Source organism: Motacilla alba, chromosome 3 (genome assembly GCF_015832195.1).
Source record: "Motacilla alba alba isolate MOTALB_02 chromosome 3, Motacilla_alba_V1.0_pri, whole genome shotgun sequence".
NCBI classification, from domain to species: domain Eukaryota; kingdom Metazoa; phylum Chordata; class Aves; order Passeriformes; family Motacillidae; genus Motacilla; species Motacilla alba.
In genome coordinates this window covers 5,570,715-5,584,439 of record NC_052018.1, presented here as the reverse complement: position 1 = coordinate 5,584,439, position 13,725 = coordinate 5,570,715, and positions in this window count along the sequence as shown.

Below are 13,725 nucleotides of genomic sequence, written 5' to 3'. Positions count from 1 at the left end.
TTATAGCAGTACCTGCTGAATTTTCCTTCTCAAATTTAAAACTATGCATTCTTGATCACTGTCTGGGCACTGGAAGATACATTTAGCTGGCTTTAATATAAATTCTTATATAACCTGTTCTTTCTCCATACCCAGCATCCCAGATTCACAGCTCGGATTCATTTTAAGCTCCAATGGAATTCTTTCTGCTGATTTAGAGGCAGATATTTTTCTCCCATGCTGTGATTCTTACATTGAAAAGCTAATAGGAAATGGCATTTTCTTAGCCTGAATTCTTCCCCCTGTACGTATGCAGAGCCACTGGCTTCCAGTATTCCAAGGCTTGCAGAACAAGAATATTTAAGACAGACTCAGCTGCCTCTCACTCCCTGTGCAGTCAATAAAATTATTCATTTTCCCTTCACTTGTTTCTAATCAAATCCACTGGAGTTTAATGAGTTGGACACATCCCTGAATGTTTCATTCCATGGCTGTAAGGTACATAGAAAATAAGTGTATCATTTATTCTATAGGATGACTTTTGAAAATAATGCTACAGGAAAGGAGGCAACTTCCTTGCATGTCAGATCCAAAGCTGCATCTTCAGGGATGGAAAAGAAAGAAAACATTGTGCATAGCCTGTGTATGTGATAGGAGCCTGCAGCTGAATGAACAGGTAATCCTGTGACCCTTTTGCTGCTGGGTGGTTTTTCAGATCACAATCAAGTTTAGATTGGCTATTAGGAAAAAAATATTTTTTGTGAGGGTAGTGAGGCACTGAAACAGGCTGTCCACAGAAGCTGTGGGTGCTCCATCCCTGGAAGTGTTCAAGGCCAGGCAGAGAAGGATGACAGTGTCCTCCAGGGATGGTATAGATCACTGCCTCTTCAGAGGTGATGTGGAATGGACACAGCTTTTCCATATATCAAATTTCACTGTGAATCTATTAAATTATCAATGAATTTGCTGATCTTCCCTATGCAGTGAGGCACAGGTCCCAGCAGCCCAGCTCAGACCCACACCTTGTGGTTATACCTCCCTGCAGTCTTGGCTTCTGGTATCAGCTGTGCCCTGGAATAGAGCACAGAGACACAAAAGATGAAGAGAATCCTCATCCTCCTTCCCTGTATTTCTAGGTCTTGGTGTCACCATCATCTGAAGTTAGGCCCTGAGAACAGGTCAAATGGAGAGAAAATAGTTCCCTTTTCTCTCCCCATCATTCCTGGGTCTTGATATCAGCTGAGGGACAGCAGCCAAGAAATAACTAGCAGCAGCTTCCCATGCCCCTCTCAGCTGTAATGCACCTGTGCTTTAAACTAAACATGAGAAGCAAGTCAACTTTCCCAAGGGCTTGAGGGTTTCACAACCTAGGCAGGAACCTATTGCAGTGTGGATTTAGGACTTCCACAGTCTAATCAGTACCCAGATCTGAATTTGGATCCAGACAAGACATGTAGTTTAAGCATATAAAAAGTCTTTATTGAGATGCTTCCAAGGACATCCTAACATTTATTTCCATGATCTCTTGAGCTTCCTAAAGTTTATTCAACTCCTGAAGAAATTTGGCTGCTGGCATCCTATTTAAACCCTGTAGAGATTCTAGTGGGGATACATACATGATCACTCAAATATCAACAATTGCCTTTACTATGGAAGCTCCTGAGGAGACGGCTCCCATCCCAAGGTGCCATCCAAACCAGCCACCCTTCTACACCACCTCCACGATGCACCCACACACATGGGAAATGTTTGTGTTGGTCATGGAGTCAAAAGTCACAGAATATCCTGACTTGGATAGGATTCACAAGGATCATCGAGTCCAAATCCTGGCCCTGCACAGGACAGCCCCAAAAATCCCACCCTGTGCCTGAGAGCATTGTCCAAACAATTTCTGAACCCTGGCAGTTTGGGGGCCATGACCACTGTCCTGGAGAGCCTGTTCAGTGCCCAATCACCCTCTGGCTGAAGAATCTTTTCCTAATTTCCAACCTACACCTTCCCTGACACAGCTTCATGTCCTTCTCTCAGGTCCTATCTCCATAAATCTGGGGAAAACCAGTCAGGACCTAAGGGTGGAAATCTGTGCTAAATCAACAGATAACGCTCAAATCCAGCACGTAAATCCCGGCAAGCCTTTCCCTTGATTTCTTGCTTTCATGCAAATCCTGATCAGCTCCTGGGGAAACCTCACTGGGATCTGGATGTCGAGACTGATGTGCCTCTTGGTGAGGGCCTGTCCACACCTCTGATGCCGAGGAAGCTTTGCTCTGGATGCCCACTTTGAAGTTGAGCTGCGCTTTCATTCGAAACAGAGCAGGGCAGCTCAGCTGCGGAGCAGAAGGAATTGCTGCTCCATGGCTGGTGGACAAGCTCAGAGAGACGTGTTAACAGCTGCTAATGTGCTGCAGCTCTGATTTCAATTTTGGGGCATTGTGTTTCAAAAAAAAAAATCTTTTTTTCCTAAAAAAATCAGACATTAACAGTTAATAACAAGGGAGTGTTTCACCGGTTTTGCTTCTGACATAATGGAGCAGGAGGCTTGGTGAACCAGGAAAGGCTCCATAATGCAACATCCTGGGGCTGACACGGAGCAGAGAGCAGATGAAAAAGTCCCTACTCTGCCTTTAATTTATAGCACATTTTATTATGTGACACAGATTTAATAAGTGAAAATATAAACATTAGGGTAACAATTACAGAGGAAGCAAAACTTGGAACTCGTGTCAATGTATGAGGCCCCAAGATTGCATCCAGAACCTCTTATTTCTTCTGGCACTCTCCTCTCTGGGTCTCAAGTGCATTCTCTCCACCAGAGCCATGAGGATGGGTGGTGGGGGAAAGCACCATGATTGCTTCCTTCTCTTTTTGTTGGGAGAGGCATCACATGCAGAGGAAACTCTGGGGATGCTCGCTTGTATGGTGAAGGGTTAGAGTAAATTAGACTTCAGCACCAATTTAAAAGGTTTTGAAACAGGTGATTTGATTAACTTCAATTAACTTCTCAATTAACTTCTCAATTAACTTCAATGGGATAATGGAAGAATGATTGCATCCACACATTAAAGATGTTGAGTGGATAGTGCACATCAGTTGAAATGCCACAGATAAAAAATGTGCCTGCGCCCATCAGGAAAAATTCTGAGCATTAAACAGGAAAATAGCATAGATGGCCTTGCATCTGTATTTGTATTAGAGGGGTGGTTGCTGCCTTGCAGATCTGGTGAATTTCAAGGAAGTCACAGAGTAAACAGATTCAGAGAAAAATTATATAAGTCATTCAGGATCTGAAAAATGGATCTGATAGTTAAGCTGGGTATGGGTAAACTAGGGGGGGATTTAAACTGTGTCTGCATGGTGGAGCTGACTTGTCTCACCCTGGGCTTTTGCCAGGTGTCCTCTGTTAGACCCCTGTGCCTGTAGCCAGCCTTGGGAAGCCCTCTGAGATTCACCCAGAAGGTTCTGCCTGCTTCCCTGAGCTCCAGCATGAGACATGGGTGATGGCTGCTGAGCTCACAACCAGCCTGGGAAGTGAATCTCCACTGCCTTGCCTCTTTCAGCTGCCTTTTCCCAGCTGTGATTCCTGATGGGGAATGGTGCTGTTGGCTGAGGCTGGGCTACAATCACACATTCCTCCCTATAGCAGGAGTAAGAGAAGTAGAGAAGCCCCAGGAATGGGGCTTCTTTATGTAGAGAAGCCCCAGGAATTCTCCTGTTTCTACTATGACACTAGAGCCTGACTCTGCAGTTTCTGCCTCTGTGCACAGTTTTAGGATATTTCTGTCAGCTGGTCTGGCTGCAGACTCTGGTCTCACACAAAGGTAGCATCTGCTGATGATTGCTGTGTCCCTGTGAGCCAATGCCACCTGCCCCTCAGCTGACATTTGTGGATTCTTAGGATAACAGGCCAGATCAAATGTTTTCTCAAATGAAATTTAGGAGCCCCAACCATGGTCTGAAGGTACCACTCAAGGACAAGCACAATCACATCACAAAGTGTCTGCTAAAGTTATGGCAAGCTAGAATGTCTTGAATTGAAAGTTTTCTAGGCAAAAACTTGGCACATCTTGTAGGGGTGAGACCTACCCCTTAGGTCTGTATGCCCAAGGCTGTGATGGTTCCTGCAGGACTGGATGCTTGGGTGGTTTCCCAGAAAGTGTTTTCCAGTCCCCATACAAAATGGACAAATCACTGCATGAAATGCTATGGTCTGTGGTGTCCAGCAATCTAAATAGATGGTCCAAATGGCTCGTTCCATCTGGTCTTCAAAACTGTCACTAGTCTAAAAATAAAAAGCCTTGAATTTCCCCCTTTCCATTCTGCAGTGAATGCTTGGAAGGGAGAAGGAGACTGGATCTGATTTGGATCCAAGGGACAGGTTAGAAACAAAACAATAAGAAGCATTAAAGTGAAAATGAAGAGTAGCCAGATCACTGAATTTTAAAAGAAAAACAAACACACAATAAAGCAATACCTCCATTCCTTGGCCCAGATCCTACTCCAAACCACCTATCACATCTCATTAGAACAATGTTGAGCTCTTTGGAAAAGAGGTGCCTGCCTAGGATCCACTTTCAAAGAAAACTGCTGGGAGTTTGCTTAGAGATGAAGAAAAAAAAATTACAGCTTTTATAAGAACCAGAGAGAGTAGAATTCCTCACTCCAAAGCAATTGTTATATTTTAAATATTCTATTAAAGAATCCATTTTCTTCTCTTTCCTTAAATGGCTGGGGATAGGTTTCAATGTACATCTTGAATTGGACTTCGCAGCGTTAGGATTTCCACCAGTGGCATTTGGTTTTGATAAACCTCCTTTTTTTTCTTTTTTTTTTTTTTTTTCTTTTTGCCTTGAAGCAGTTTGTTCTCTTGGCAAGAATACAGAGACTGGCAATTGTAACTCACTTCTTGTTGCCAGCAGTAAGGAAAGCTTGAGGTCCTCTTTTTCAGCTGTAGCACGTTTAGATGTTTGGAACTAGAGCAGTGAATAGAGGGGGAAAGGAGGAGGGAGAAGGAGGAGGGAAAAAAAGGACCCTAAATCTGTTCTTTTCTCTACTGTAAATTACAACCCTGCTCTTTTAATTTCCTTTCCCAGCACAATGTTATTCATTCACCTCCAAAATAAACAGGGGACTTAGAGAGTGAACAGTTTGGGAGAACAAACTGTCCTCTTTTCACAGTCTTTACCTGTCAAGAGCCTGATTAAACACATATATGCTGGTGCAAGTATGGCATGGTGGGAAGCTTCTGCAACTGGAGGGTGGACGCAACGCTAATCCTGAAGCTCTGAGGTCTTCAGAGAACTGATGGGTTCTTGTTCAGCTGAGCTACCGAATGAAGCTATTTTTTTTTTTTTTTTCTGTAAAGGCTCTGATTTTCAAACACCAAACCTTTGAGACCAGCTTGGAAGAGATTGTGAAGACAGACTTCCCAGTTGCTAAGCCTTTTGAAATCCCTGATTTGGGATGATAGACATTTTCCTTCATGAAAGGTGAATTGGGAATTAGTAGTCCTTTACTGAACCCCAGTCCATTCTAATTCTATAACTGTGTGTTTACTGTTTCTGCTTGGCACAACAGACCAGTCCTCTCCAACACAACTTCATGCATCTTCCAGAGTGGCCCCATGGAGGGATATGATTATATGTTTCCTGATGAGGAAGTCAGATGTTCCTGCTTCGTAATTTTTATTTCCTCAGTAGATTTCCAGCATTTCCTTTAAGGAATCTCTGTGGTCTCAACTAAAGCTAAAAGCTTTAGTAAAGGTAAAGCAGGACTCATTTCTCACAGGTCTTTTCCCATCCATTCCCTGACCCATCTCCCACCCATCCAGTGCTCTGTCACCCACCTACTGACTTCTGGAGTACTTACAGAAGCAAAATTCATTGCGCATTTACTAATCACTATTAGCCACCAGACTTACAGAGCAGGCTGAGGTGGAGGCTGTCAGCTCTGTTTATGACTCCACTGCTGAACAATTTATTAACCTCTTTGACTATCTTGACATGAAAATACATCTCAGAGCTGGGCTACTGGAGCTCTCCCTAAGCCTGGTACTCCATCAGCAGCCTCACTGCTGGTGGTGGCAGGTTTGGGAGAGACCCACAGGAAGCAAGAGAGACCTGACAGCCAGAGCTCTTAGTGTCAGAGGAAGATGCCCAGACAAATACACTTTCAGCTGAAGGAGAGAAAAAAGAAAAACAGATGGGAAACCCACCTAGTTTTTGTCCATTTACTGTGTACACTGGTTTCACCCAACATTTTGAGGCAATTTTCTGGAGTTTTCCTTCTTCCTTGCATGTTAGTGACTGGAAAAGTTATGGAAAAACTTTTAGATGTTTCCTGTTTATATAGGCAGGCTGTTGTTGTTGTTCTTCTTGTTGTTGTTGCTGCTGCTGTGTGTTTCTTTTTTCTGTTTATCATTCTATATAAATAATGATAGAATATAAAATAATGACTGGTTTGTGGAAAAACCATCGGGAGATGGTATCTGCATCCATCCCCATAAAGCAAAAAACAGAGGAGTTTGCTGGGTCCATTTCACAGGCAACAAAGTCAAAATACAAAGAAATACTTCTGTTTACAGCATATAATCACCCTAAGGAATTCCCTGCCACAGGAAATTATTGAGGTAGAGTTGAAGACGGTCAGAGAGATATTTTTACAGGTTTGAATGTTCTTGCAAAGAAGCAACACACATTACATACTTTTTTCTCACTGGCCAAGAAGATTGGTCAAATATTATGGGAATTCAAGATATATAGCCACCATGTAAAACCTTTAGTGTAGAAAGGCGACAATTTTCACTCTATGGTTCACTATGCAGCATTTAAAAAAGAACTGGCAGCCTAATCAATGTGCATTGATATCTGGAAACACACATTTGAAAGATGAACAAGTTCCAGAGTGATACAATAGTACTTTAGAGTTATGCCAATGTCTGTAAGAATTTGTAGGATCTTTTCAGAGATTTAGCCTTAACTTTTCTCACTTGTTTTAGTATATTGTTACAAACAATAGTAGTTTGCCCTCTTTTATTTCTCCTCTTTGTGGAATACCGAGTTAACCTGTTCAAGGTCACCATGCAGGTGTGCTATCGAGCCACTCATTCTGTACTTGAAAATGCAAAACATTTGGAGGCAGACCTGTAGCTGGGGTTTTCAAGGGTGATCTTGAGTGTTGCAGTTTGTTGGAGGCCTAACCCAGCCCATTTCCCAGGCATCCAAACAAAGACCACTGAGCACGCTTTCCTTGAAAATTGCCTCCTCTGCTTCATCTCCAGCATAGCCCCTAGAAATGATGCACCAAAAAGGAACTCATCACTTCAGGAGAGTCCTATTCCCTCAGGTAAGATTCTCCACAGAAGTGATTTGCTTTGATTTTTGTTAGCCCTCAGTGCAATATGGAGAATTCAGGGTGGGTATGCCCCACCACAGACCGCACAGCCTTGTATCCCAAGGGTACCAGCCATCCCAGATGCTCCTGGGAGTGCAATCATCTCTTCATTGCACTGCTGGAACTCAGCCTGCCTGCTCTTGGCTGGGACCAATGACTGTCCAAACAGTGTCCCTCCATGGCCTGGAATCAGGACCTTGCAGCACCATGCCCAACAGACAGGATACATCCAGAATCTGTTTGGGAAGATTGGGAGGTCATGCTACAGACAGGTCAACATCTGTCAGCTTGTCCAGGGTTTAGATAAGACAGGATATTGGGAAGAAATTCTTCCCTATGAGGGTGATGAGGCTGTGGCACAGGTTGTCCAGAGAAGCTGTGGCTGCCCCATCCCTGGAAGCGTCCAAAGCCATGTTGGATGGGGCTTGGAGCAACCTGGGATGGTGGAAGGTGTCCCTGCCCATGGCAGGGGAGTGGAACAAGGTGATCCATAGGATTCCTTCTAACTTAAACTATTCCATGATTCCATGATTCTATCCTCATCCATCATTTAATAGCAGAAATAGCACACAGTGGACTCAAGGCTTGGATGCAGCAACTCATGTCCTTCAACCATGTGTCCAGGTTGATTTTCTGGTACAAACTTGCTGTGAGAGGGGAAGTGAGAGGTTTGGGATGTTTCTCTGGTGAGGGGTGTTGTGCAGGTACAGAGTTCAGAGAGGACTCAGGCAGCCCCTCAAGTCTTGCAGCACAGAGACAGTGACAAACATCTCACCTTATTCACACCTCTCAAGGGAAGGCAGCAGCTCTTTTCAAGGCCAGATGGAACTGAACTTAAGACAAATTAGGTAGACAAAGTTGTCTTTCAGACAACAGCTTTTAACTGTTGCCAAGATAGAGAAATGACTTTTTCAAAAGTGTCAATTAAGTCTGGACAAGATGTTTTGAAGTAAAAATTAACTTTCCTTGCCTTTTCTTCATCTCAGTTCTAATCTGCTGTCATTTTGATGTTTTTCTTTCTGGTCAGCAATGCAAGTAGAAGGCTGAAGAACAAATAGACTTCAATTTTACCAGCTCTTCCCTCATAAATTAGGAGAAAAAGAAAAAAAAAAAAAAAAAGAAAAAAAAAAAAAAAGAGGAAGATATCATACCTCCATAACTGGGAGATCTATGGTCAACAACTCTGCCCAGTGCCTGTCCCTAAGAATTCCTATTAATCACTTGAAAGAGATACTAAAGTTACTACACTGAGGCAGAAGGGGTCTAAGCATCATTTTGAACCTGGTGCCACCCATTACCTCCCTTCCTAGGCAACCTCATCCTCATCAGTGTTAACCAGTCTGATGGTTGAGTAACTTGTTTCAATACTGAATGTTTGATCTCACTGCTGCTCCCACCAGGGGCAGCACAAGTGGGTATTTTAAAAAACAAAGCCCAGCAGAGAAAGACTCAGACTGCAGTCAATTAACAACTGCAGTGGACTGGAGCCACCAGACGTCATTCTCCATCACCACATTTCTATTGGTACTTTACATTTCAGGAATTAATTTAGGAAACCCAAACAATAATACTCTCTTTAGGGATAAGTTGGCTGCAGTCCTGCATATCTTGTGGGCTGACCCAAAAGCGTGGCCTACAGCCCATACAATGTCTCATCTTCTGTGCCTGAATCAACTTCCCCACATGAAAGCATTTGCAAAGGAGACTGCACCTCTGAGTTTATGGTGGTAGATGTCCTTGGAGGATGAGAAGCAACTGCAGAAAATTGACAATGAATCAGCCAAGTAGGCCCAAGTATTGAACATCAGTTTCGCTGATGGCTTGCACCCATCCCACTGCCAGTGGATCAGGCTGGCGGTTCAGTCTCAGTCACTAAAGTTCCACAGGAAGACACAGCCCTCCCTCTTTCACCTTGTTGTCTGTGTAGTAATTGCTGTGCCATGAAATGCCTCCTCAAGTTTGCCAGAATCAAGATTCCCTCAGGAAGCCTGATTACAATAGTAATATCATGGAATCACAGGATGGTTTGGGTTAGAAGGGACCTTAAAAATCATCTTGTTCCACCCTCCCTGCCATGGCAGGGACACCTTCCACTATCCCAGGTTGCTCCAAGCCCTGTCCAACCTCTCCTGGAATATTTCCAGGGACAGGGCAGCCACAGCTTCTCTGTGAAACCTGTGCCAGGGCCTCACCAACCTCAGAGGGAAGAATTTCTTCCTCATTTCTTCAACTTTAATCTAAATCTATTCTCTGTCAGTTTAAAAACATTCCCTGAATGTTTCCAGTTCAGCAGTTTCTTATGGGAGCAAAGGGCATAATGAGTCCTCAGTTCAAAACTTCTTTCAGAAGTCAGGTCTTCTAGAATTTTGAGATATTGTTCAAATCTCAGTGAACTGATAAGAGACAAGTGAAAGATCATCAAGACTTTTCAGAAGTCCAGAAAGATATAATTTATAGTTCTTCTCTTGTCCACTGATGTAGTCAGTGCTCCTCTCCATTAAAAATCTTCCTTCCATATCTCTAGGAGTCTGATGAGGCTCATGAGTTGAGGTTGAACCATTCTCAGTTTTTTATTTAAAGCAGTGGGATTTTCCCAAGCTTTTTGTGTAGTGCAGCAATTAATTTGTCCTAAGTTTACGTGTTGTTAAATTTACAATTCTTTCTTTCTTGTGTCCTTATGCTAAGGATAGGGCTTCTCCAAAATAGGATGAGGGAAAGAACCACGTCAGAATGACATTAGAGATTAACCAGAGTCCTGCCTCTGGAGGCTTTCAATCAACTGGGAGTGACATTTATTTGACCAAGACAAAAGTCCTGTGGCTCTGATTTCATTGTCACACAGCAGCAGAGATCTGGAAAAACTAAGCAAGGGGCTGTTTAAACTCAGATTATAACAGGTCCTTTTTTCTTGTCCCTTTGGAACAATAAATTGGCTTAAAATACAAGACGATACCAAATGCTTATTACTCCTGTGGAGAATTAATGAACCATGGCATCCAAACTATCGAGTGGTCAGACCATATGTTACTAGAAATGGTGGATGCTCTGTATTGGTTAGGGATGTTATGCATTTGTGATTAAGGCTGTGAAACTTAACCAATAAACACAGCTGAGAAATGAGCATAAACATTCAATACATATGAGGGAAACTGCTCACGTGAAGTAAATGTAGCAAAATGCAATTTAATGAGCCTTGTAGAGAAGACTTGCTACATCCAAGAAACTTTCCCACAAACTAATATTGGCTGAGACCAGCTGCTTATCAAAATAATCCTTGGTCTTACTGGACAGGGGTTCTATACACAGGGACTGTAAGAGACATCTGACAGTAATAAACTTATCACCCTTGGGATATTTGCTGCTGGCAACAGGGATCTTCCCTGCTACAGCATGTAGGGCCAGGCAGCAGGGATCAACAGCAAAAAACATCATGGTGCAGGTCCAGCCTCTTGAGTGGCACCAGCAGGCCAAGTCACTGTTCTGTGCCTCAGTTTACCCATCACTCTAATGTGATGCTAATACATACAGCTTTCTGGGTTTAATTAACATGCTAATGAATATCTAAGCATTTAATTTCATGCATTCCCTCATTGTCTTGAACATTATTTAACAGGTAATCAGAACAAAGCTTCTCATCACAGTGAACACCTTGGGGTCCTGGATGAAACACCTCTGAGTGCTTACAAAATTTTGGTGGAGTTCCACCAAATATGAATAGAATCATAGAATCACGGAATGGTTTGAATTGCAAAAGACCTTCAAGACTATCTAATTTCAACCTCCTGTGACGGGCAGGGACATATTCCAGGTTGCTCCAAGTCCTGTCCAGCCTGGCCTTGAACACTTCCAGGGATAGGACATCCACAGATTCTCTGGGCAACCTGTGTCTCACCATCCATACAAGGAAGAATTTCTTCCTAATATCTAACCCTGTCAGTTTGAAGGTATTTCCCCTTGTCCTAACCCCTTGTCAGTTTGAAGCCCCTGCCCCAAGTCCTTCTCCATCTCTCTTGGACCTCTTTTAGGCACTGGAAGAGGCTCTGAGGTCTCCCTGGAACCTTCTCTTCTCCTGAGGAACACCCCCAGCTCTCCCAGCCTGTTTCCAGAGCAGAGGGGCTTCAGTCCCTGCAAGATCTTTGTGGCCTCCTCTGGACTCACTCCAACAGATCCATGTCCTTCACATTCTGGGAATCCCAGAGCTGGATTCAGTACTCCAGGCATGGTCTCAGAAGAATGGAATACATGGGGAGAATCCTCTCCTCAACCTGCTGGCCTTTGGATGCAGCACAGAATACATGGCTGCCATCTAAATTCAACACTGGGGAAAGCTGTGAGTCAAACACGTCCCCAGGGTATGGCTCAGCACTGTCCCCAAGCCATCATGGTCCCAAAGGAACACACCTTATCTAATGCCAGCCCAGAACCACTGTCCCTAAGCAGAGATTGAGCCCTCCAGTCCCCAAGGAGCAGTCTCAGACTCACTGACAGACCTGCCTGAGATAGCAGTGTAATGATTTCCCTGAGTATCCTGATTTTCTCAGGATGTTTCCATGGGTAGTAAAAAAAATTATGCAGTTCGAATCATAGAATAGCTTGAGTTGGAAGGCATCTCTAAGGGATAACTAGTCCAACCCCCTGAAAAAGAACAGGGACATTTTCAACCATACCAGGCTGCTCACAGCCCCCTCCAACCCGGCCTTAAACATTTGCAGTTCTTTGTGGGAACAAATAGTGTGACGTGTGCTATGTTCTGTTAAAACACCTTTCAAAAATTACATCTGAGAATTTTGGAAAATTGTTCAAAACTTGCTGGACTGAGAAGAAATGAGCTGTAAGTGTAAGGCTGTCATGAGAGGCCTGCTGAAAGCCTGGTGGCAGCAAAGCTGAATTCCTGTTATATACACCGAGTTCCTTCTGACTCCTTTCAGCCTCCGCTTGTTTATTATTCTTCCCTGGTTTACAAGCTCCAAAGAGACTTGACATAGATTATTATACACAAGAAGGCTCAATGCATCTTGAGATGGATTATTTCCTTCCTTCAGAGCTACGAGAAGGCTGGAGTTGCTCATGATTTGGTATCTTTTGACATTTCATGCAAAAGCTTACTTTTAGCACAGTGAGGCTGCAGTGTGGTGAAGTCTGACCAACACAGGCCCATTTACCTGCTGGCATCTCCAGCTCTTGGGTCCATAATGGGGTTTGCTGTTGCTGTCAAGCCTTACATCTAGTTTTGTTGTTTAGAAAGTGCTAATTTTGACTTACAAGAGCACTGAGAGTTGTTACGACGTCCATTCCTTGGAGGTGGCCTCATTTTGTGCAAGAACCATATGATGAAGAATAAGCAGTAAGAGAAAAAGGTAAAAAAGTAACTGAAAAAGGCAAGCAAAATACTGCTGAGTTGTTTGACATGGTTTATTTATTTGTTTGCTACAGTAAATTATTTCTGAGCTAAGCAATCAATGAGCATTTGGAAGTTTGAAATAATATTTAGGCTCATGGATGTCTGAGCCATTTATTGAGACCTTCAGGGCTCAGACCTGCAGGAAAAATGGATCTGTCTGAGTCTGCCTGTATTTCACATACAATGTGGGCAAGCTTCAGTTTTCCAAAATGCAAACTCTCTTTTTGAGTATCAGAATTGAAGAAAATTGGTAGTGACTGAAAGACGATCTCATATCAGATGGAAAATAAAATCTTTGCCAGGGAAGATTTGTTATTAGCATTTATTACAACTCTAATCGTGTGTCACGGCTAAGACAGCCCAATGAGGAGAGGCCACATCACAGACAAGGTCATTAGCATTGAGTCAGGAGCATACACGTCACATTTAAGTTATCCACCCACCAAAATGAATTAGATCCTGTTTAATAAACAGGTTTTGGTAAGATTATCTTGATCTGCAAAATGATGTTCTTGAAAATTACATCAGAGTCTTACTGCACTGTGCTATCAGAGTCCAAGCAGATTGTTCTCCAGTGGTGCTGAGGTATCTTATGTACATATTCTGATAAAAACCATCAAACAGGCCTCATTGCAAATTAACATTTCCAGTATACCATACAAAATTCAGCCTTCTGCATTATTCCATTTTCCAGTGTAGTACAGAAGATACAGCATGTGTTCCGTTTTTAAAGCTATTATGCTTAAATATACTTGTTCTTCAGCTTAATTTTCCTTCTGAAAGCACAGCAGTCATCTTCTATCAACAAATCCATTCCAGAATGTTTTGCTAGCAACTGTTTCTAGGGCTTTTTCCATCCAAATTGGAAGCTTGAGAGCGATATGATCAAACCTTGAGCATGGCTAGAGATGTTTGCCAGTTGCTAAAATACTGAGTGAGCAAAATATCTGCTCTTG